Consider the following 22,160-nt stretch of genomic DNA (forward strand, 5'->3'; position numbering starts at 1 on the left):
GGCTCGACAAACCCCAGGCGTCAGGTCGCCAAGGCCAACAAAACACATCCCCTCACACTGCTTGAGCTGCCACAAAATATTCCACACCCCGTACACCTACCCCAAGTATCCCGGGCTCAGCTTGCTGATCTGCAGGTTTGAGACTGGCATAGGTGCACATCTGCTCTCCCCCTCCTCCCTGCTGCTGACCCAGAAATGACATGAGACATCACTTCCGGGCCCCTGTTGACAGTTTCCCAATTTTCCAAATGTGGCATGTCAAGGGGTGCACTTAAAGCAGAAGTTCCATTTTTGGGTGGAACTCCGCTTAAAAGCTTGATACACAAAAAAGTTTCACTTAAAATGTCCCACAGATTACAGCATTTATAGACTGAATTTGATACATACTTCTCCGTTTACTCTCAAACAGCACAGTGTTGCCATACTTCAGCCTTGATGGTCATCTCGCCAGCTACAATATAAAGATAAGCTTTGGAATCACAAGAAAACATAAGCGGCAAAACTGAGGAATTTGGCGTTGTCGTAACAAACATATATTGACAAGTGAAACCGTGTGAAGTTAGCTAATGCGTTGAAGTATTTCCATTTTGTGGGAGCGGCAAGTATCAAGACCCTTTTCCCCCCCTAAGGAGAGAAGGATTCTGACCCAATACCTAAAGTCTGACCCAAGAATAGAGAGTATTGATTTTGGCCTGGCCAAAGTGTTTGTTGACTGTAATATGGTGCCCTCATACGCCAACCAAGAAAAACTAAAAACCATTCCAAAAGCAAGTCTGTATTCCCAGGAAGAAAGAATGAACAGTTATAAGAAAATCTACCATTCCCACTGTAAGCCATAATTAAGCTTCTAGACCAACTGCCGGGAAGAACCGCAGCAGTGAGCAAAGAGACTGAATCAGATCTAGCCCCGGCCTTCTCGGAGGAGTGGGCACTTCTCCCCCAGTCCAGCAAGGACTGAGATTGACCCAGTCTCTAAACCCACTACTACAGAACAGCCTAGCAACCAGTCCAGATGCCCAACTACAGCTCACAATAGAAATGTTAGACAGTCTTGCAACAGCCGACCCTTTACTTCCAGAGAGCGAGAGCATTGCCCAAGCTCTCCGTAGACTTCCCCAAGAGGGATCAAAGAGTGAAATCCACAGCCCTGCCTGCATCTCTTCACAGAGAAAGAGCTCCTAGAAACCGGTAACCTTCAAGGTAAGCTGAAGACTGATGTGAATGAAGGAGCCAACCACATTTTCCAGCATGACAGGGCAGGGCAAGCAACACTGTCGACACTGAATTACATGGAAGGCTCGCCCACCCCACTCACACCCCCAGGGGCTCAATCCATGCTAGACACTTCCAACCGAACCATAACATCATCTCACTCCTAGACCCCAGAACTTGGTCACCACCAAATCTGGTGGTTAAACCCAAGCCCATGAGTCATGATAAAAGCTCAAAACTCTGGTGAAACCTATCCACCCAAGCTGGACTATCATCTTAAATTAATTTGTGGGTCCACACAATGTGTGGCAACTAACCCAAGCCAAGAGTTAGAATAAAAGCTCATAACTCTGGTGAAACCTATCATCTTAAATTAATTTGTGGGTCCACACAATGTGTGGCCAACCCAAGCCAAGAGTTAGAATGAAAGCTCATAACTCTGGTGAAAACTATCCACCCAAGCTGGACTATCATCTTAAATTAATTTGTGGGTTCACACAATGTGTGGCTAACCCAAGCCAAAAGTTAGAATAAAAGCTCATAACTCTGGTGAAACCTATCATCTTAAATTAATTTGTGGGTCCACACAATGTGTGGCCAACCCAAGCCAAGAGTTAGAATAAAAGCTCATAACTCTGTTGAAACCTATCCACCCAAGCTGGACTATCATCTTAAATTAATTTGTGGGTCCACACAATGTGTGGCAACTAACCCAAGCCAAGAGTTAGAATGAAAGCTCATAACTCTGGTGAAACCTATCCACCCAAGCTGGACTATCATCTTAAATTAATTTGTGGGTCCACACAATGCGTGGCCAACCGAAGCCAAGAGTTAGAATGAAAGCTCATAACTCTGGTGAAACCTATCCACCCAAGCTGGACTATCATCTTAAATTAATTTGTGGGTCCACACAATGTGTGGCAACTAACCCAAGCCAAGAGTTAGAATAAAAGCTCATAACTCTGGTGAAACCTATCATCTTAAATTAATTTGTGGGTCCACACAATGTGTGGCCAACCCAAGCCAAGAGTTAGAATAAAAGCTCATAACTCTGTTGAAACCTATCCACCCAAGCTGGACTATCATCTTTAATTAATTTGTGGGTCCACACAATGTGTGGCTACCTCAAGCCAAGAGTTAGAATAAAAGCTCATAACTCTGGTGAAACCTATCATCTTAAATTAATTTGTGGGTCCACACAATATGTGGCTGTCCCAAGCCAAGAGTTAGAATAAAAGCTCATAACTCTGGTGAAACCTAGCAAACCAAACTGGACTATCATCCTAATATGTTTTCTTGGTACCCACCATCCACGAATGCTGCCGGACAAGAGAAAGGATTCCATCATGCTTGGAGTGTTCTGCCTTCAACTTGCTTGAAGTGGCCAAGGCTTCCAATAATGGAAAAGATAACATTTTCAATTGCAACTTGTCTACAAGAGATAAAATTTGAGGTGGAGGTTAAAAATACAAAGATTAAACATATCATGAAATAGACTAACTGCCGACCCAAAATGATTGACCTGCTGTTATGCTCAACACCTGGCTTCATGTGTTCCAGATCAAGAAAGTCTAGAAGTCTTTCTGCATACTTGTCCTGGTTAAGAGTATCCGTATGACAGCCAAGTAACTGAAACTTCCAGGAGGAAGCCATAATAGAAGCCTCTATGGCAGAGATATGCAATTAGTGGACCGCCAACTGTTGCAGAACTACACGTCCCATGAGGCATAGCAAGACTCACAGCCACAAGCATGACACCCAGAGGCAGAGGCATGATAGGACTTAAAAAAATAAAATAAAAACCATCCTAGATAATTCCATACTGGGAACATATTGAAGATGTCTTTTGCTTCACTTCCACTTTACAATGGCATACTGAACAGTAAAGTAACTAATGCACTTGTTGCCTGGCTAATTTGGCTTTAAAAAATTGGTCTGAAAACAAACAAGCATTCTGTGATTGAGTGTCGGATCGCCAACGGTTGCAGAACTACAAGTCCCATGAGGCATAGCAAGACTCACAGCCACAAGCATGAAGGGACTTGTAGTTTTGCAACAGCTGGAGGTCTGCTAATTGCATATCCCTGCTCTATGGTTTCCTATGCTTAATATAAAAAAAACACCCTAAATAATGCCATACTGGGAGCATATTGATGTTTTTTGCTTCACTTCCACTTTGCAATGGCATATTGAACAGTAAAGGAACTAATGGACTTGTTGCCTGGCTAATGTGGCTTTAAAAAGTTAGTCTGAAAACAAGCATTCTGTGATTGTTGGAATTTCATATTTCTCAGGACACTCAAAGGGCCTGATTTACTATGCTCTGTGCGCTGCGCTGGTTCATGCGTTAATTAGTACTCCGGGTGGAGGCTTAATCAGGCGCATGAACCAGCGTAGCAGCTGGCGCATTGAAACTAATATGTAAAGCCGCGCCGAACTCCCTATAGAAGTCTATGGGAGAAATCAAAAGTGTTCATTTTAACCACTTAAGCCCCGGACCAATATGCAGCCTAAAGACCCAAGGGGTTTTTACAGTTCGGGACTGCGTCGCTTTAACAGACAATTGCGCGGTCGTGCGACGTGGCTCCCAAACAAAATTGGCGTCCTTTTTTCCCCACAAATAGAGCTTTCTTTTGGTGGTATTTGATCACATCTGCGGTTTTTAGTTTTTGCGCTATAAACAAAAATAGAGCAACAATTTTGAAAAAAAAGCAATATTTTTTACTTTTTGCTGTAATAAATATCCCCCAAAAACATATATAAAAACATTTTTTTTCCTCAGTTTAGGCCGATACGTATTCTTCTACCTATTTTTAGTAAAAAAAATCGCAATAAGCGTTTATCGATTGGTTTGCGCAAAATTTATAGTGTTTACAAAATAGGGGATAGTTTTATTGCATTTTTATTTTTTTTTATTTTTTTACTACTAATGGCGGCGATCAGCAATTTTTTTCGTGACTGCGACATTATGGCGGACACTTCGGACAATTTTGACACATTTTTGGGACCATTGTCATTTTCACAGCAAAAAATGCATTTAAATTGCATTCTTTATTGTGAAAATGACAGTTGCAGTTTGGGAGTTAACCACAGGCGGCGCTGTAGGAGTTAGGGTGCACCTAGTATGTGTTTACAACTGTTTGGGGGTGTGGCTGTAGGAATGACGTCATCGATCGTGTCTTCCCTATAAAGGGAATGACGCGATCGATGCGCCGCCATAGTGAAGGATGGGGAAGCCGTGTTTACACACGGCTCTCCTCGTTCTTCAGCTCCGGGGAGCGATCGCGACGGAGCGGCTATAAACAAATAGCCGCGCCGTGGTCCCGGATCGCTCCCCGAGCGGACCCGACCTCCGCATGTAGCGGGGGGGTCCCGATCGGACCCCCCACCCGCTAATAGGCGAGGACGTACCCATACGCCCATGTGCCTGTACGTGCCATATTGTGGACGTATATGTACATGGGCTGGTCCTTAAGTGGTTAAAGGCTAATCTGCAAGTTTTGTCCTAAAAAGTGTTTGGGGACCTCAGTCCTGCCCCAGGGAACATGTATCAATGCTTTTTTTATTTTTTAAAACGGCCGTTTTTTCGGGAGCAGTGAAATTAATAATTCTTAAAGTGAAACAATAAAAGTGAAATATTCCTTTAAATTTCGTACCTAGGGGGGGTGTAATGTCAGCATGTGAAATAGCGCATTTTTCCCGCACTTAGAACTCCCCCTGCACAAAGTGACATTCTGAAGGAAAAAAGTCATTTAAAAATTCACACGCGGCTATAATGAATTGTCGGCTCTGACAATTCTAAAGGGATTCATTCATAAAACAAACAAAAAAATGTGTAGGGGTTCCCCCAAATTAAATTACCAGGCCCTTCAGGTCTGGAATGGATATTAAGGGGAACCCCGCCGTAAAAACCAAAAAAAAAAAAGACGTGCGGTTCCCGGCAAATATCCATTCCAGACCCTTCAGGTCTGGTGTGGATTTTAAGGGGAACTCCACCCCAAATTGAAAAAAAAAATGGCGTGGAGTCCCCCTAAAAATCCACACCAGACCCTTATCCGAGCACGTTGACCTGGCCGGCCGCAGAAAAGAGGGGGGGACAGAGTGCGGCCCCCCCCCCTCTCCTGAACCGCACCAGGCCACATGCCCTCAACATGGGGAGGATGTCCCCATGTTGATGGGGACAAGGGTCTCATCCCCACAACCCTTGCCCGGTGGTTGTGGGGGTATGCGGGCGGGAGGTTTATCAGAATCTGGAAGACCCCTTTAACAAAGGGGACCCCCAGATCCTGACCCCCCCCCTGTGTGAAATGGTAATGGGGTACATTGTACCTCTACCATTTCACCCCAAAAAAAATGTCAAAGTGATAAAAATGACAGTAGCCGGTTTTTGACAAATCTTTTAATAAAATCTTCTTTTCTTCTTTCCTTCGGGGTTCTTCCGCTGCTTCTTTCTTCTAGTCCACATCTTGCCCGACGTCTTCTTCTATCTTCTCCGTCCGTCCTTCCGCCTTCTGGTCCCGCATCTTGCCCGTTGTCTTCTCCGTCCGCCTCCTCGTCCGCATCTTGGGTCTTCTGCGGTCTTCTTCTCGGTCCGCCGCCTTCTCGTCCCCTGCGTTTGAATTTGATTTGGCCGCCGTTTTCCCGCTCCTGGGACCCGCCCCCCTCTGACGCCACAAGTAAACTCCTTAGAAGGTCATGTGCGTCAGAGGGGGGCGGGGTCGCAGAGCGTCACACAGAGGGGGAATTCAATTTCAATCGCGCCGCCCGGAGAAGAAGTTCCCGCCGTGTCACACTCATGTGACCCCGCCCCCCTCTGACGCACATGACCTTCTAAGGAGTTTACTTGTGGCGTCAGAGGGGGGCGGGTCCCAGGAGCGGGAAAACGGCGGCCAAATCAAATTCAAACGCAGGGGACGAGAAGGCGGCGGACCGAGAAGAAGACCGCAGAAGACCCAAGATGCGGACGAGGAGGCGGACGGAGAAGACAACGGGCAAGATGCGGGACCAGAAGGCGGAAGGACGGACGGAGAAGATAGAAGAAGACGTCGGGCAAGATGTTGACGAGAAGAAAGAAGCAGCGGAAGAACCCCGAAGGAAAGAAGAAAAGAAGATGTTATTAAAAGATTTGTCAAAAACCGGCTACTGTCATTTTTATCACTTTGACATTTTTTTTGGGGTGAAATGGTAGAGGTACAATGTACCCCATTACCATTTCACACAGGGGGGGGTCAGGATCTGGGGGTCCCCTTTGTTAAAGGGGTCTTCCAGATTCTGATAAACCTCCCGCCCGCATACCCCCACAACCACCGGGCAAGGGTTGTGGGGATGAGACCCTTGTCCCCATCAACATGGGGACATCCTCCCCATGTTGAGGGCATGTGGCCTGGTGCGGTTCAGGAGAGGGGGGGGCCGCACTCTGTCCCCCCCTCTTTTCTGCGGCCGGCCAGGTCAACGTGCTCGGATAAGGGTCTGGTGTGGATTTTTAGGGGGACTCCACGCCATTTTTTTTTCAATTTGGGGTGGAGTTCCCCTTAAAATCCACACCAGACCTGAAGGGTCTGGAATGGATATTTGCCGGGAACCGCACGTCTTTTTTTTTTGGGGTTTTTACGGCGGGGTTCCCCTTAATATCCATTCCAGACCTGAAGGGCCTGGTAATTTAATTTGGAGGGACCCCCTTATTTTTTTTTTTTTTTTAATGAGCAATGACTCTATTCTTTATAGCCATGAGTACTTTAACCACTTGCCCACCGGGTTAATTCTGGCACTTCTCTCCTTCATGTGAAAATCACAATTTTTTGGCTAGAAAATTAATCAGAACCCCCAAACATTATATATTTTTTTTTAGCAGACATCCTAGGGAATAAAATGGCAGTCATTGCAATACTTTTAGTCACACCGTATTTGCGCAGCGGTCTTACAAGCGCACTTTTTTTGGATAAAAATCACTTTTTTGAATTAAAAAATAAGACAACAATACATTTTGCCCAATTTTTTTCTATATTGTGAAAGATAATGTTACGCCGAGTAAAATGATACCCAACATGTCACGCTTAAAAATTGCGCCCGCTCGTGGCATGGCGTCAAACTTTTACCCTTTAAAAAACTCGATAGGCGACGTTTAAAAAATTCTACAGGTTGCATTTTTTGAGTTGCAGAGTAGGTCTAGGGCTAGAATTATTGCTCTCACTCTAACGATCGCGGCGATACCTCACTTGTGTGGTTTGAATATTGTTTTCATATGCGGGCGCTACTCGCGTATGCGTTTGCTTCTGTGCGCGAGCTCGTCGCGACGGGGCGCTTTAAAATTTTTTTTTGGGGTTTTCTTATTTATTTTTATTTAGTTTTATAATGTTTTACACTGAAATAAAAAAAAAATGATCAGTTTTCTTCCTATTACAAGGAATGTAAACATCCCTTGTAATAGGACTAGTGTGTGACAGGTCCTCTTTATGGAAATAAGGGTCAATAAGGCTGGAAAGCATGGTATTGAAAAAAAAAAAAAAAGATCTCATGCTTTCAGCTGCAATCATGTTCGTTCACCACAGTGGTGTAGTGTATAGCACTTTGACCTAGCAGCAAAAGAGTCGTTGGTTCGAATCCCGCCCGTGACAGCATCTGCATGGAGTTTGCATGTTCTCCCTGTGCCTGCGTGGGTTTCCTCCCACAATATAAAAACACGCTGTAAATCGGTTCCGGTCTAAATAAGCCCTAATATGCAGTAGTATATTAAGGTTTGGTTCTGCCCTAGGCCTGACTACATATCTGCACCTCCTAATAGAAAAATGACCCACCCCTTCCTGTCAAGGTCACACCCTGTTTTTGTATAACCCCGCCCAGTAATTTTCAGGGGACCCACACACTAGTTCTGGGGGGGCACTGGATTCCCTTAACCACTTCCATACCAGGCACTTACGCACCTTCCCGCCCAAGCCAATTTTCAGCTTTCAACACTGTCGCACTTTGAATGGCAATTGCGCGGTCATACAACACTGTACCCAAACAAAATTGGCGTCCTTTTTTCCCCACAAATAGAGCTTTCTTTTGTTGTTATTTGATCACCTCTGCGTTTTTTTTTTTGCGCAACAACTAAAAAAAGACTGCAAATTTTGAAACAAAAAAGGGATTTTTATTAACAGCTTACCTGTAAAATCCTTTTCTTGTAGTACATCACGGGACACAGAGCAGCATAGCCATTACATATGGGTTATATAGTGTACCTTCAGGTGATGGACACTGGCACTCTCCGACAGGAAGTTCCCTCCCTATATAACCCCCACCCATAGTGGGAGTACCTCAGTTTTGTAGCAAGCAATATGCATCCCAAAATTCCCCATAAGAGGGGTGGGAGCTCTGTGTCCCGTGATGTACTACAAGAAAAGGATTTTACAGGTAAGCTGTTAATAAAAATCCCTTTTTCTTTATCGTACATCACGGGACACAGAGCAGCATAGCCATTACATATGGGATGTCCCCAAGCAATGCTCCATGAGGGGAGGGAGACAACCAGAAAAAAACAAACAAGAGGTGCCACCGGACAAGAGGAGATTAAACTGCGGCCCGCAGTACCGCCTGCCCAAAGGCTGAATCAGCGTTCCTCCTAACGTCCATTTGATAAAATTTGCAAATGTGTGGACAGATGACCAGGTTGCTGCCCTGCAGACCTGAGCCATAGGGACCTGGTGATACGCTGCCCAAGAGGCACTTATAGCTCTAGTGGAATGAGCCTTAACCGATAAGGGTGGACTCTTCCCCTTCAGGCCATAGGCCTGAATAATCGTCTGCCTAATCCACTTAGCAATAGTGGCCTTAGACGCTGCCTGGCCCTTCTTGGGCCCTTCCGGCAGAATGAATAAGACGTCCGTCTTACGAATCTGGGCTGTAGCTTCCAAGTAAATCTTTACAGCTCTAACTACATCCAAGGAATGTAGTAACCTCTCTTCCTTAGAAGAAGGCTTTGGAAAAAATGATGGAAGAATCACATCTTGATTAAGGTGAAAATTTGATACCACCTTAGGCAGGAAGGACGGAAGCGGTCGCAAAACGACCCTGTCCTTATGCAATAATAAATAAGGTGCCTTACATGACAAGGCTGCCAACTCCGACACCCTTCTGGCGGATGCCATGGCCACCAGAAACACTAGTTTCCTAGTCAAAAGGACCAAAGGAATCACGGACAAGGGCTCAAAGGGCTGCCTTTGCAAGGCCGATAGAACCAAATTTAGATCCCAAGGATACAGGGGAGCTTTAATCGGGGGATTGACCCGAATAACACCTTGTAAAAAGGATTTCATTAAGGAATGGGCAGCCAACGATCTCTGGAAGAAGACCGACAAGGCAGACACCTGCCCCTTGATTGTGCCGACCGCCAAACCTTTTTCCACTCCCAACTGTAAAAACTCCAGGATTCTCCCAATAGTATATTTGCGGGGATCCCATTTCCTGGTTTCACACCAGGTAATATAGGCCTTCCACACCCTATAGTATATTAACCTGGAAACTGGTTTTCTTGCGTTTATAAGGGTAGAAACGACCTGCCCTGAAAGGCCTCTGTTTCTGAGAATCAGGGACTCAGCCGCCAGGCCGTTAAATTTAGGGCCTGTAAGGCAGGGTGGTAGAATGGCCCTTGTGAGAGGAGGTCCGGACGTAGAGGGAGGACCCAAGGCTCCTCTACGGTCATCCTTTTTATCAAGGAGTACCAAGGTCTTCGGGGCCACGCTGGGGCCACTAGAATCGCTGGCTTGCGTTCCCTTTGAATTCTGTGAAGAAGACGGGGTAGCATCCGTATTGGAGGGAAGGCATAGATTAGCGCAAACTGATGCCAAGGACACACCAAGGCATCTGTCCCGCAGGCCAATGGATCCCTCGTTCGAGAGACAAAGTTTGCTACTTTGGCATTGAATCTGGACGCCATAATGTCCACCTCCGGAGTACCCCACTTCCGGCAAATGACCTGGAACACTTCGGGATGGAGGGACCACTCCCCTGGGGACATCTGTTGGCGGCTGAGGAAGTCCGCTTGCCAATTGTCCACCCCGGGGATAAAGATAGCTGAGATGCAGGGGACATGGGCTTCTGCCCATAAAAAAATCCGATCTACCTCCCTTTGGGCTGCCTGACTCCTGGTGCCACCCTGGTGGTTTATATAAGCTACGGCAGTGGCATTGTCGGATTGTACCCTTACTGGGGAGCCCTGCAGAACCTCCGTCCAGCCCAAAAGAGCCAACCGAGCTGCTCGGATCTCTAAGACATTTATGGGTAGGGCTGATTCTGCCCTTGACCATTTCCCCTGTAGGGTTAAATCGTCTAGGACTGCACCCCAACCTGATAGGCTGGCGTCCGTGGTTACTATCCTCCATGAGGGGGGATTGAACGATCTTCCTTTCAGAAGATTTTTTGTGACTAGCCACCAACACAGGCTCTGCCTTACCGCATAGGGAAGGGAAATGGGAAGATCCAAGGCCTGGAGTCTTTTGTCCCAGGCCGCGAGAATTGCTCTCTGTAGCCTCCGAGAATGGATCTGGGCATAGGGCACTGCCTCGAAGGTGGCCACTAGCTTTCCCAACAGGCGCATGCAGAGGCGTATAGATGGCCTTGTGCTGCTTAGGACTATGTGGATTAACTCCCTTATCGAGTCCACTCTGGACTGGGGCAGGAAGATCCGTTGTTGTCTTGTATCTAAAATCAGACCTAGATACTCCAACCTTCTTGTGGGCTGTAAAGCCGATTTGTCCCGGTTTAGAACCCAACCCAGGGACTCTAGGCAGTTTACTGCTAGCAACACTGCCCGATTTAGACCGGCCGCTGAGTGGTCGACTACCAGAAGATCGTCTAGGTAGGCCATGATCAGAATGCCCTGTTCCCTTAGGATGGCTAATACGGGGGCCAGGATCTTCGTAAAAACCCGAGGGGCCGTGGCTAGTCCGAACGGAAGAGCCACGAACTGATAATGCCGATAGTTTAGGGCAAAACGCAGATACCTGTAATGGCCTGGGAAAATCGGAACGTGCAGGTATGCGTCCTTTATATCGATGGAGGCCAAGAACTCCTTTCCTTGGAGGGCGGCCACCACCGAACGAATGGACTCCATTCGAAAAGACCGGACTCTTAAAAAGCGGTTTAATAACTTTAGGTCCAGAATAGGCCTGACGTCGCCGTTTGGCTTCGGGACAACGAAGAGGTTTGAGTAAAACCCTTGTCCTTGCTCCCCTGCTGGTACTTCCATAATCACTCCTTGGGATAGGAGTCGCTCTAGGGCGGACAGAAGCGATGCCTGTCTCTGAGGGTCGCCTGGAAGTCTTGACATTTGAAAGTGAGGAGGGGGGAACTCCCGAAACTCCAGCTTGTACCCCTGAGTTACTGAGGACAGAACCCATTGGTCGGTAACTTGGGCCCCCCACAACTCCGAGAACAACCGGAGTCTTCCCCCCACTCGAGAGAGTGGGGGCGCCCCTTCACAAGGCTGCCTTAGGGGCAGCCTTAACCGGCTTACGGTTCCACGGTCTCTTGTTCCCTGCAGCTTGCCCCTGGGGCCTGTTTGCAGCTGCGCGTCCAGGAGGCCGTCGATACTGCCTAGAGAATGAGGGCCCTGGAACTGGAGAGGTTGGGCGCTTAAAAGAGGGACCTCGGAACCTTTTCTTAACCGGCAAAAGGGTGCTCTTACCACTAGAGATCTTTTGAATATATTTGTCAAGATCTTCTCCAAACAATCTCTCTCCTTGAAAGGAGAATCCTGTAAGGAGTTTTTTGCAGGGGGTTTCTGCAGACCAGTTCTTTAACCAAAGTAATCTTCTCATGTGGACCAAATACAGGGATAGGCGGGACGCCTGTTGGATTGAATCCTTGATAGCGTCTACCGCGAAACATAAGGCTCTAGGTAGATCGGCTAAGTCCTGAGCCTGTTGAGCCGGGAGGTCCTTTAGGGCCTGCTTGGCCTGGTCTTTTAAAGCCTGGCAGACGCCAATGGCAGCTACAGCTGGCTGGACCACTGCCCCCGCTGTGGAAAAGGATGCCTTTAGTAAGGTCTCAAGCCTTTTATCCACAGGATCTTTGAACATGTGAATATTGTCCACTGGACACGTTAAAGCTTTATTGACACATGATATGGCTGCGTCAACAGTGGGGACAGCCCATTTTTTTTAAAACTCCTCCTCTAAAGGGTACATAACTGCGAACCTTTTAGGAGGCAAAAAAATCCTGTCTGGCTTAACCCAGTCCTGAAATATCAGGTCCTTTAACAAAGGATGGACCGGGAACACCAGGTTGCTTGGGGCGCTTTTAGGGAGCCCAATGAGGACACAGCGGAGGCCAGAGGCTGAGGCAAAGGCATTTTAAAAGCTGACCGCACCATATCCGTTAAGGACTGAACCCACAATTTTTCTGCGTGAGAAGCTGAAAAAGGTTCTTCTATAGTAGAATCTTCAGAACCCAAATGGTCCAGATGATCCTCAGCCTGGTCTCCTGTATCTTCCAATTCCTCAGTGGAAAGGACATCTTCCTCAGGAGATTCAAACCTGGGAGACGGGGACCTAGCCCGCTTCTTCCCGGATAAAGAGGCCGTAATAAGAGCGGCCATCCTCTTTTCAAATCCACCCAAGGTGGAGGCTAACATCTCTTCCGTGACATAGGAAGGAGTTGGTTGAATAGGGCCCGCCATAGCACCTAGCAACCCCGATGGCTCACCCAGGGCAGCAACCTCCGGATCCTCCGGGGAGATAGGGGCAGGTGGATTCTGGGAAATATCCTCCGAGCCCGATGGGGAACCCTTCGGCTTTTTAACACCTTTAGCATTTTTAGCGTTCCCTGCACCCTTAGGAGCCATAATAACAAATCTGAGATACTCCGCTAATATACAACTGACTGTAATAGCTGGAGAAAAACACACATTTAAATAAATGAGGAAAAAAATTTAGGCTAGGGTAATGTTAGACAGAAACTAAACTTCCCAAAACCTAACAAGAGATAGCAATATTGAGCCCCAAGGGCTTAATCATATCCTAATATTGCTTCCCTTAATGCTGGGCTAAGAGAGTACCAAATACTAAGTACTCTGACTGCTACTTAGTACACCGGCTTTTCAGAGAAAATATGAGCTTAAACAGCTCTTTAGCAAGGTGTGTACAAAAAAACGGCCACTAGGTGTCACTGTGTCAGCATAACATAGGCAAACCTATCCTGCTCAGCTCAGCATCGCTGCTCCGTGTCCCTTCACAGCCTTCAGCAAACTGACAGGCTAAATAGAGTTTTTCCCTCTGATGTACAGAGGGGAGGGAACTCCCTGGGCGTCCCCCGCCCCTCCACGCAGCGTCGGTGCCTATAACAGTGCGCGCGCACGCGCGCGCGCGCGCTCCCGACGCCGCTCTCAGGAAGCAGGAAGCAGAATCCATGTGGGGAGAGGAGCCCGGGAGCTGCTGGAGACACACAGACATCAGGAAGTAAGTAATTTAAACCTGACATGCTCCCTTTACATTTCATGGAGCAAAACACCTTGTAGCAGCAGCAGCAGTCTATTAGCCCAGCCAGAGGAACAGTATACCTGGGTGTTTGAGCCATCCAGTCATGCAGACTTTGTGGTTTCTCTTTTAGCCCATGCACAGAGGCATAAAAAAAGGCTTTTCCCCAGAGTCCCCTGTGGGGAGCCCACTGACAAACCAAGTTCCGTAGGCCCCCCGCTTACCTTTCCACGCCGCAGGGTATTGCTCATGCAAGAGGCCCAATCTTCCCCCTTCACCGTGGGTATGGTCATAGACCTTCAGGGACCGGGGTCCAAGTCAGGAACACCACACACCTGGACCTATACAGCACTACTGGCAGCAGGTATTCATAGGTTAAAAAACCCAGTCCTGGAACCCAGAGTCCAGCCCTCCAAGGAGAGGCATTATAGGCAAAACCCCATCCACGAATTGGGGCCCGGGTACCGTCCACTTTGGCTATGAAGCACCTTGGACGGATCCGGTCGGCTGGCCCTGGTCCCAAGGACAAACTGCAGGCACAACCTTCAACGTGCACCAACACCTAAGACACTGGCGAAAAAACTGAGGTACTCCCACTATGGGTGGGGGTTATATAGGGAGGGAACTTCCTGTCGGAGAGTGCCAGTGTCCATCACCTGAAGGTACACTATATAACCCATATGTAATGGCTATGCTGCTCTGTGTCCCGTGATGTACGATAAAGAAAAAACCTTTTTCTTTTTTTAGGTTAATTTTTTTGTAAATAAGTTTTTCTCTTTCAATTACGGGCACTGATATGGCGGCACTGATGGGCACCGATGAGATGGCACTGATGGACATCGATGAGGTAGTACTGACGGCACAGATGAGGTGGCATTGATTGGCGGCGCTGCTATGCGGCACTGATGGGCACTCATAGGCGGCACTGATGGGCACTCATGGGCGGCACAGATGGGCGGCACTTATGGGTGGCACTGATGGATACTTATGGGCGGCACTTATGGGTGGCACTGATGGATACTTATGGGTGGCACAGGTGGGCACTGATAGGTGGGCACTGTGCATGGATGGGCACTGTGGGGTGGCACTGATTTTCCCAGTCAGTGCCCATTTGTGGGCACTGATTGGCATCTTTTTTCTTATTTTTTAATGCTTTTTGTTTTTTTGTTCTATATTTTTTTTGTTTTTGCACACCCTGGTGGTCCAGGGTGGGCATCCCTGGTGGTCCAGTGTGGTGATCCGAGGGGGGGCTGCGCTGATAAACAATCAGCGCGAACGCCCCCTGTCAGGAGAGCCGCCGATCGGCTCTCCTATACTCGCGTCTGTAAGACGCGAGTGAGGAAGAGCCATCGATGGCTCTTCCTGTTTACATCGTGATCAGCCGTGATTGGACACGGCTGATCACGTGGTAAAGAGTCTCCGTCTCCGTGAGAGACTCTTTACCGAGATCGGAGATGCAGGGTGTCAGACTGACACCCCGCATCACCGATCGCCGCGCTGCGTGCCCCCACAGGCGCGTGCGGCATGAAATCCTGCAGGACGTCCTGTCAGGATTGTGTAACCACTTCCCGGACGTAAATCGGCCATAGGCTGGGCGGGAAGTGGTTAATTTGCATAGTTTTTCTCTCACTTCCTGTTTGGCTATGGGGCAGGAAGTGAAGGCAAATCTCCCCAATTGGACACAGATAATACAAAATAAACTGACAGGGCCTATAACCCTCCCTCACTCTATCCAAAATGAAAGAAAATAAAACTTGTTGATTATAGTTCTTCTAGTTTAAGCACAAATTTTATATAGAGTTTTATTGAGAGCCCTAAGAAAATATAACCATGCCAATAGGCCAGGATAGAGCGTTGCTAATATGTAGGAATGTGTGTGTTAGAGCACCCCACCCAATGTTAACTAAAAAATTATTAATTTGCAAATAAGTATTATCTGCTCATTTTTTTGGGGATGTCTGCACCCCTGATAGTGACAACATTTGTGAGGTGTCTTCACCCTTTCTAATTCATTCACTTCCTGTCACATAGCCAAACAGGAAGTGAGGGTAAAACCTTACTAATATCTTTTCTTGGGGACACAGAGATCAAGCTAAATAGTTTCCCATTATGTAAATTGCACTCTAGCATTTTGCTGTGTACACCCCAAATTATTAGGGATCTTGGACTTTGGGGTCCATTTACTAAAGGCAAATCCACTCCTACAAGTGCAAAGCAAGGAAGAAAACAAAACAACTTTGCTTCTACAGGATTGGATGTTAAAACCATCAGTGCTTCCTCTCTGATTTTCAGCAACTATGCTTGTACTGCAGAGTGGCTTTGCCTTTACTAAACCCCAAACTAAATAATCATTTGGGGCAGGGATCCTCAAACTACGGCCCTCCAGCTGTTGTAGAACTACACATCCCATGAGGCCTTGTAATGCACTGACATTCACAGACATGACTAGGCATGATGGGAATTGTAGTTCCTGAACAACTGGAGGGCCGTAGTTTGAAGACCCATGATTTGGGGTGTACACAGCAGTGCTGGAGTGCAATTTGCTTAATGGGGACACTAGTTAAGATTGACCTGTGTCCCCAAGAAATGACACTGGTAGGGTTTTAACCTCACTTCCTGTTCAGCTGTGTGACAGGAAGTGAAGCCAATTTTAAGAAAAGGGACACAAAGCTCAACACAAAAATAAAAAAACACAAAGCAGGGGTTCTAACACTCACTTGGCTTCCCTCAAACACCCACAATTTGAATAGGATTGCCTTGCGCTAGATTTAAGCACAGTGCTGTAAATCAGCACGTCAAGCCTGTCCACCAATAGCAAACCCCCCCCCCCCCCACAGGCCATGTTTGCAGGTTTTCCTTCATCTTGCACATGTGCTTTAAAATAGTCTGGACAGCAATTCTTGATAAGAGAAATCCCCAAAACATGTCCTGTCGGGGGTACTTGAGGGCTGAGGACCACTGCAGAATAAATAAAATACTTACCAGTTTTTGTCTTTAAAGTCAGGGAGAATAAACATGGCAAACATTTCAGGATTACACACCAGGAAAGAAGCTTAGACAAAAATCACACATAATTTGTTAGGCCCAAACCTAGTTCAGCTGCAGCTGTCAACATATGTAGCATGAAAAAGTAACAAAAGACAAACTTAACAATTTTAAAGTAATTTTTATTGGTCAACAAAACAAGGAAAGCAAAAAAAGACAAACAAACAAAAATACATTTCAAAATTCTAATTAACCATAGCTTTACACATTTTTCATAAAATAAGGCCACATAGACAAATACATCAAAGTGAACATCATTTAAAAATAAACCAAAACCATTGGCAAAATAAAACAAAACCCATGCAACAAACCACATTTGTGTTTAGCAACAGCATTTCTGCCAGCCTGCCCCTTCTGAGGGCAGCTGAGGACTGATCGATCCAAGCTTTTTATAACAGTGCTAGTAATGAAGCAATTGAAATCACATGACCAAATTGCAGTCTCTAGTTTGGGTGAGCTTGTAATTGGGCACACCTGCAATTAATCCAAACCACGCTCTATGAGCATCCAATGAGTGTTTTTCACCTTTTAAAAAGAAAGGATATTTTTTTTCTAAGTGTTTGAGCATGCTCAGTTCATCACACATGTAGGAACCAAGCTGCAATGGAATGAGAGCTTTTTTTTTTTGTTTCCCCTGATCTGATGCTTTCCAGCCTGAAGGGGAGGTGTTAAAGACAGAAGTAAACACGCACATTTAATAATCTATTTGTGGGAAAAAAAAGGTTGCCAATTTTGTTTGGGAGCCACGTCGCACGACTGCGCAATTGTCAGTTAAAGCGACGCCGCGCAGAATCACAAAAACTTGCCCGGTCATTGACCAGAAATATGGTCCGGGCTCAAGTGGTTAAAAATTAACAAAACACAAAAGTGAGCCCAATTTTTGGGGATAATGTGAAAGATGATGTTACACTGAGTAAATAGATACCTTACATGTCACGCTTTACTATTGGAAACACTCCTGCAATGGGGCCAAAATGAATTCCGTGAATATCCCCATAGGCGACCTTTTTTTTTTTTTCCAGGTTAACAGTTTATAGTTACAAAGAAGGTCTAGTGGTAAAAGTATTGCTCTCGCTCTAATGCACGCGTCAATACCTCACATGTGTGGTTTGAACGATGTTTATATATGTGGGCGGGACTTGCGTAAGTCCCGCCCACATATGTAAAAATTAATTTTACTTTTTGCTATAATAAATATCCCCAAAAATATATATTCAAAAAACTAAAAAAACCCTCAGTTTAGGCCGATACGTATTCTACATCTTTTTGGTTCCAAAAAATCGCAAATAGCGTTTAGTGTTTGGTTTTTGCAAAAGTTATAGCGTCTACAAATTTGTTTTTTTTGTTGTTTTAACTAGTTATTGGGGCGATCAGCGATTTTTATCGGTACTGCGACATTATGGTGGACACATCGAACACTTTTTTGGAACCATTGGCATTTTTCTAGCGATCAGTGCTGTAAAAAATGCATTGCTTACTCAAAAAATGCCACTGGCAGGGAAGGGGTTAACACTAGGTGCGAGGGAGGGGTTAAATATGTTCCCTGGGTGTGTTCTAACTGTAGGGGGGGGGGTGTGGGACTGACATGTGTAAATGACAGATCGCTGTTCATGAAGGGGAACTCCAGACCCCCCCCCAAAAAAAATAAGGTGGGTTCCCTCCAGGTGCATACCAGGCTCTTAGGCTTGGTCTGGAACATAAGGGGTTAAACCGGGGCCCAAAAAAATAGCGTGGGGTCCCCCCCAAGATCCAAACCAAGCCCTTATCCCAGGCACGCAGTCTGGTCAGACAGGAATGGGGGTGGGGACGAGCGAGCGCCCCCCTCCCTCCTGAGCCATACCAGACCACATGCCCTCAACATGGGGGAGTGTGTGCTGTGGGGGAGGGGGGCACTGCCCCCCCACCCCAAAGCACTCTTGCCCCCATGTCGATAGGGACAAGAGCCTCTTCCCGACAACCCTGGCCGTTGGTTGTCGGGGTATGCGGGCGGAGAGCTTATCAGAATCTGAGAGACCCCTTTAATAAAGGGGTCCCCAGATTCCGGCCCCCCACCCTATGTGAATGAGTATGGGGTACATCGTACCTCTACCCATTCACATGGGGGAAATGTAAAGTAAAAAAAACACCACACAGAATAAAATATTTTATTAATCTGCTCCGGAGCCCCCCCTTTCTTCTTTAGCTCTCTTAGAAGGGGGGGTTTCTTCTCTCCCGATCTTCCGCCGGGACCCTGGGCTTCGGTGATTTCTGCCGGGGGAGGGCGCCATCCCTCGGTCCTCTCCGGAGCCTTCCGCCGGATGCCCCCACCCCATTTAAGCTCTTTTTCATTAGGGAGGGGCATCCGGACTTCGGGGTCTTCTGCCGGGGGATGGCGCCTATCCCCCGGTCTTTCCGGTGCCTTCCGCCAGGGTTCCGGTCTTCCTGGTCTTCTGCCGGGGGTGCGCCAACTCCCCGGTCTTTTCTCTTCTGTCTTCTCTGCTCCCTCTTCTGCCTGGCTCCCCCGCGGAGCCAGGGCTTTCTTCCGTCTTCTTTCTTCTCTCTTCCTTCTTCTGCCTGTCTCCTCCGGGAGCACAGGGCTCGTCTCCGCTGTCTTCTTCCTTCTCTTCCATTCGATGTTGACACGACGAGGTTCCGCGCTGACATGCCGTGTCAGCGGCGGGCATGGACTTATATAGGGTAATGCCACCATGTGACCTCAACCCATGTGACATCACATTCCCTGGGCATGATGGGAATGTGATGTCACATGGGTTGAGGTCACATGGTGGCATTACCCTATATAAGTCCATGCCCGCCGCTGACACGGCATGTCAGCGCGGAACCTCGTCGTGTCAACATCGAATGGAAGAGAAGGAAGAAGACAGCGGAGACAAGCCCTGTGCTCCCGGAGGAGACAGGCAGAAGAAGGAAGAGAGAAGAAAGAAGACGGAAGAAAGCCCTGGCTCCGCGGGGGAGCCAGGCAGAAGAGGGAGCAGAGAAGACAGAAGAGAAAAGACCGGGGAGTTGGCGCACCCCCGGCAGAAGACCAGGAAGACCGGAACCCTGGCGGAAGGCACCGGAAAGACCGGGGGATAGGCGCCATCCCCCGGCAGAAGACCCCGAAGTCCGGATGCCCCTCCCTAATGAAAAAGAGCTTAAATGGGGTGGGGGCATCCGGCGGAAGGCTCCGGAGAGGACCGAGGGATGGCGCCCTCCCCCGGCAGAAATCACCGAAGCCCAGGGTCCCGGCGGAAGATCGGGAGAGAAGAAACCCCCCCTTCTAAGAGAGCTAAAGAAGAAAGGGGGGGCTCCGGAGCAGATTAATAAAATATTTTATTCTGTGTGGTGTTTTTTTTACTTTACATTTCCCCCATGTGAATGGGTAGAGGTACGATGTACCCCATACTCATTCACATAGGGTGGGGGGCCGGCATCTGGGGGCCCCCTTATTAAAGGGAGCTCGCAGATTCTGATTAGCCCCGCCCGCATACCCCGACAACCAATGGCAAGGGTTGTCGGGAAGAGGCTCTTGTCCCTATCGACATGGGGGCAAGAGTGCTGTGGGGTGGGGGGGCAGTGCCCCCCTCCCCCACAGCACACACTCCCCCATGTTGAGGGCATGCGGTCTGGTACGGCTCAGGAGGGGGGGGGCGCTCGCTCGTCCCCTCCCCCATTCCTGTCCGGGCCAGACTGCATGCTTGGGATGAGGGCTTGGTTTGGATCTGGGGGGGACCCCCGCGCCGAATCGGCGCGGGTTTAACCCCTCACGTTCCGGACCAAGCCTAAGAGCCTAATGTAGCCCTGAAGGGGGACCCGCGCCGATTTCAAGTTTGAAATTTGGCGCCGAGTTCCCCTTCAGGGCTGAAAACAGCTCGGAGATTCCCGTGCGCCGCGTCACGCAGCGCAATCACGGGTACGCCGCTTGGTATTTACCAAGATTTTCACGGCGTACTGACAAGGCGCACGGGAATCCCTGACTTTTCTCTCTGCGCATGCCCAGTATGCAAATGAACCTCCCGAGGTTCAGGCGCACTGTGCAAGCGTACGGGGATCTGTTTTCAAAAAACACTTTCCCTTTCAATTCGGCCCGCCAAACACTTTAAAACACATGTCACTTCACTTCCCCTGCATCCCCCCACCTCCCCCCCTAATAAACTCCCGCCCAAACCGCGCAATGTGCCGTGCGCCAGGTCTGTACTGGTGCACAATGCACCCTCTCCTGGGCGCACGGAGCACATTAGTAACTAGGGAAATACACTGCACTAGCAGCGTATTTCTTTAGTAAATGGCCAAACGGCTGCTACTCCTGCTTTTACTCCATGAGTCATGGAGTAAAGGCTTGGTAAATCAGGCCCATAGTGTTGATGCAAAAGCACCAGATGGCCAGAACAAACCTTCTTAATAAAATCAGACTTCAGCAATGGCGGCCTCTGTCCTTTCCTCATGTTTAAGGGCTCGACAAACCCCAGGCGTCAGGTCACCAAGGCCAACAAAACACATCCCCTCACACTGCTTGAGCTGCATCAAAATGCTCCACACCCCGTACACCTACCCCAAGTATGCCAGGCTCAGCTTGCTGATCTGCAGGTTTGAGACTGGCATAGATGCACATCTGCTCTCCCCCTCCTCCCTGCTGCTGACCCAGAAATGACATGAGACATCACTTCCGGGCCCCTGTTGACAGTTTCCCCGTTTTCCAAATGTGGCATGTCAAGGGGCTCACGGTCACTTAAAGCAGAAGTTCCATTTTTGGGTGGAACTCCGCTTAAAAGCTTGATACACAAAAAAGTTTCACTTAAAATGTCCCACAGATTACAGCATTTATAGACTGAAATTGATACATACTTCTCCGTTTACTCTCAAACAGCACAGTGTTGCCATACTTCAGCCTCGATGGTCATCTCGCCAGCTACAATATAAAGATAAACTTTGGAATCACAAGAAAACATAAGCAGCAAAACTCAGGAATTTGGCGTTGTCGTAACAAACAGATATTGACAAGTGAAACCGTGTGAAGTTAGCTAATGCGTTGAAGTATTTCCATTTTGTGGGAGCGGCAAGCATCAAGACCCTTTTCCCCCCCTAAGGAGAGAAGGATTCTGACCCAATACCTAAAGTCTGACCCAAGAATAGAGAGTATTGATTTTGGCCTGGCCAAAGTGTTTGTTGACTGTAATATGGTGCCCTCATACGCCAACCAAGAAAAACCAAAAACCATTCCAAAAGCAAGTCTGTATTCCCAGGAAGAAAGAATGAACAGTTATAAGAAAATCTACCATTCCCACTGTAAGCCATAATTAAGCTTCTAGACCAACTGCCAGGAAGAACCGCAGCAGTGAGCAAGGAGACTGAATCAGATCCACCCCTGGCCTTCTCGGAGGAGTGGGCACTTCTCCCCCAGTCCAGCAAGAACTGAGATTGACCCAGTCTCTAAACCCACTACTACAGAACAGCCTAGCAACCAGTCCAGAT

The 22,160-nt window shown here is 47.7% G+C and overlaps 1 long non-coding RNA gene across 1 annotated transcript; it reads right to left on the minus strand.

The window, feature by feature from the left end:
- Positions 1-87: 87 nt before the first annotated feature.
- On the minus strand, positions 88-21,579 carry LOC120947165. The gene is made up of 3 exons (XR_005750849.1): positions 21,534-21,579; positions 2,520-2,644; positions 88-451 (listed from the first exon to the last, which is right to left on the minus strand). It is a non-coding gene; the product is annotated as an uncharacterized LOC120947165 (long non-coding RNA).
- Between the last annotated feature and the right edge of the window lie 581 nt (positions 21,580-22,160).

Source organism: Rana temporaria, chromosome 8 (assembly GCF_905171775.1).
Source record: "Rana temporaria chromosome 8, aRanTem1.1, whole genome shotgun sequence".
In the NCBI taxonomy this organism is placed as follows: Eukaryota; Metazoa; Chordata; class Amphibia; order Anura; family Ranidae; genus Rana; species Rana temporaria.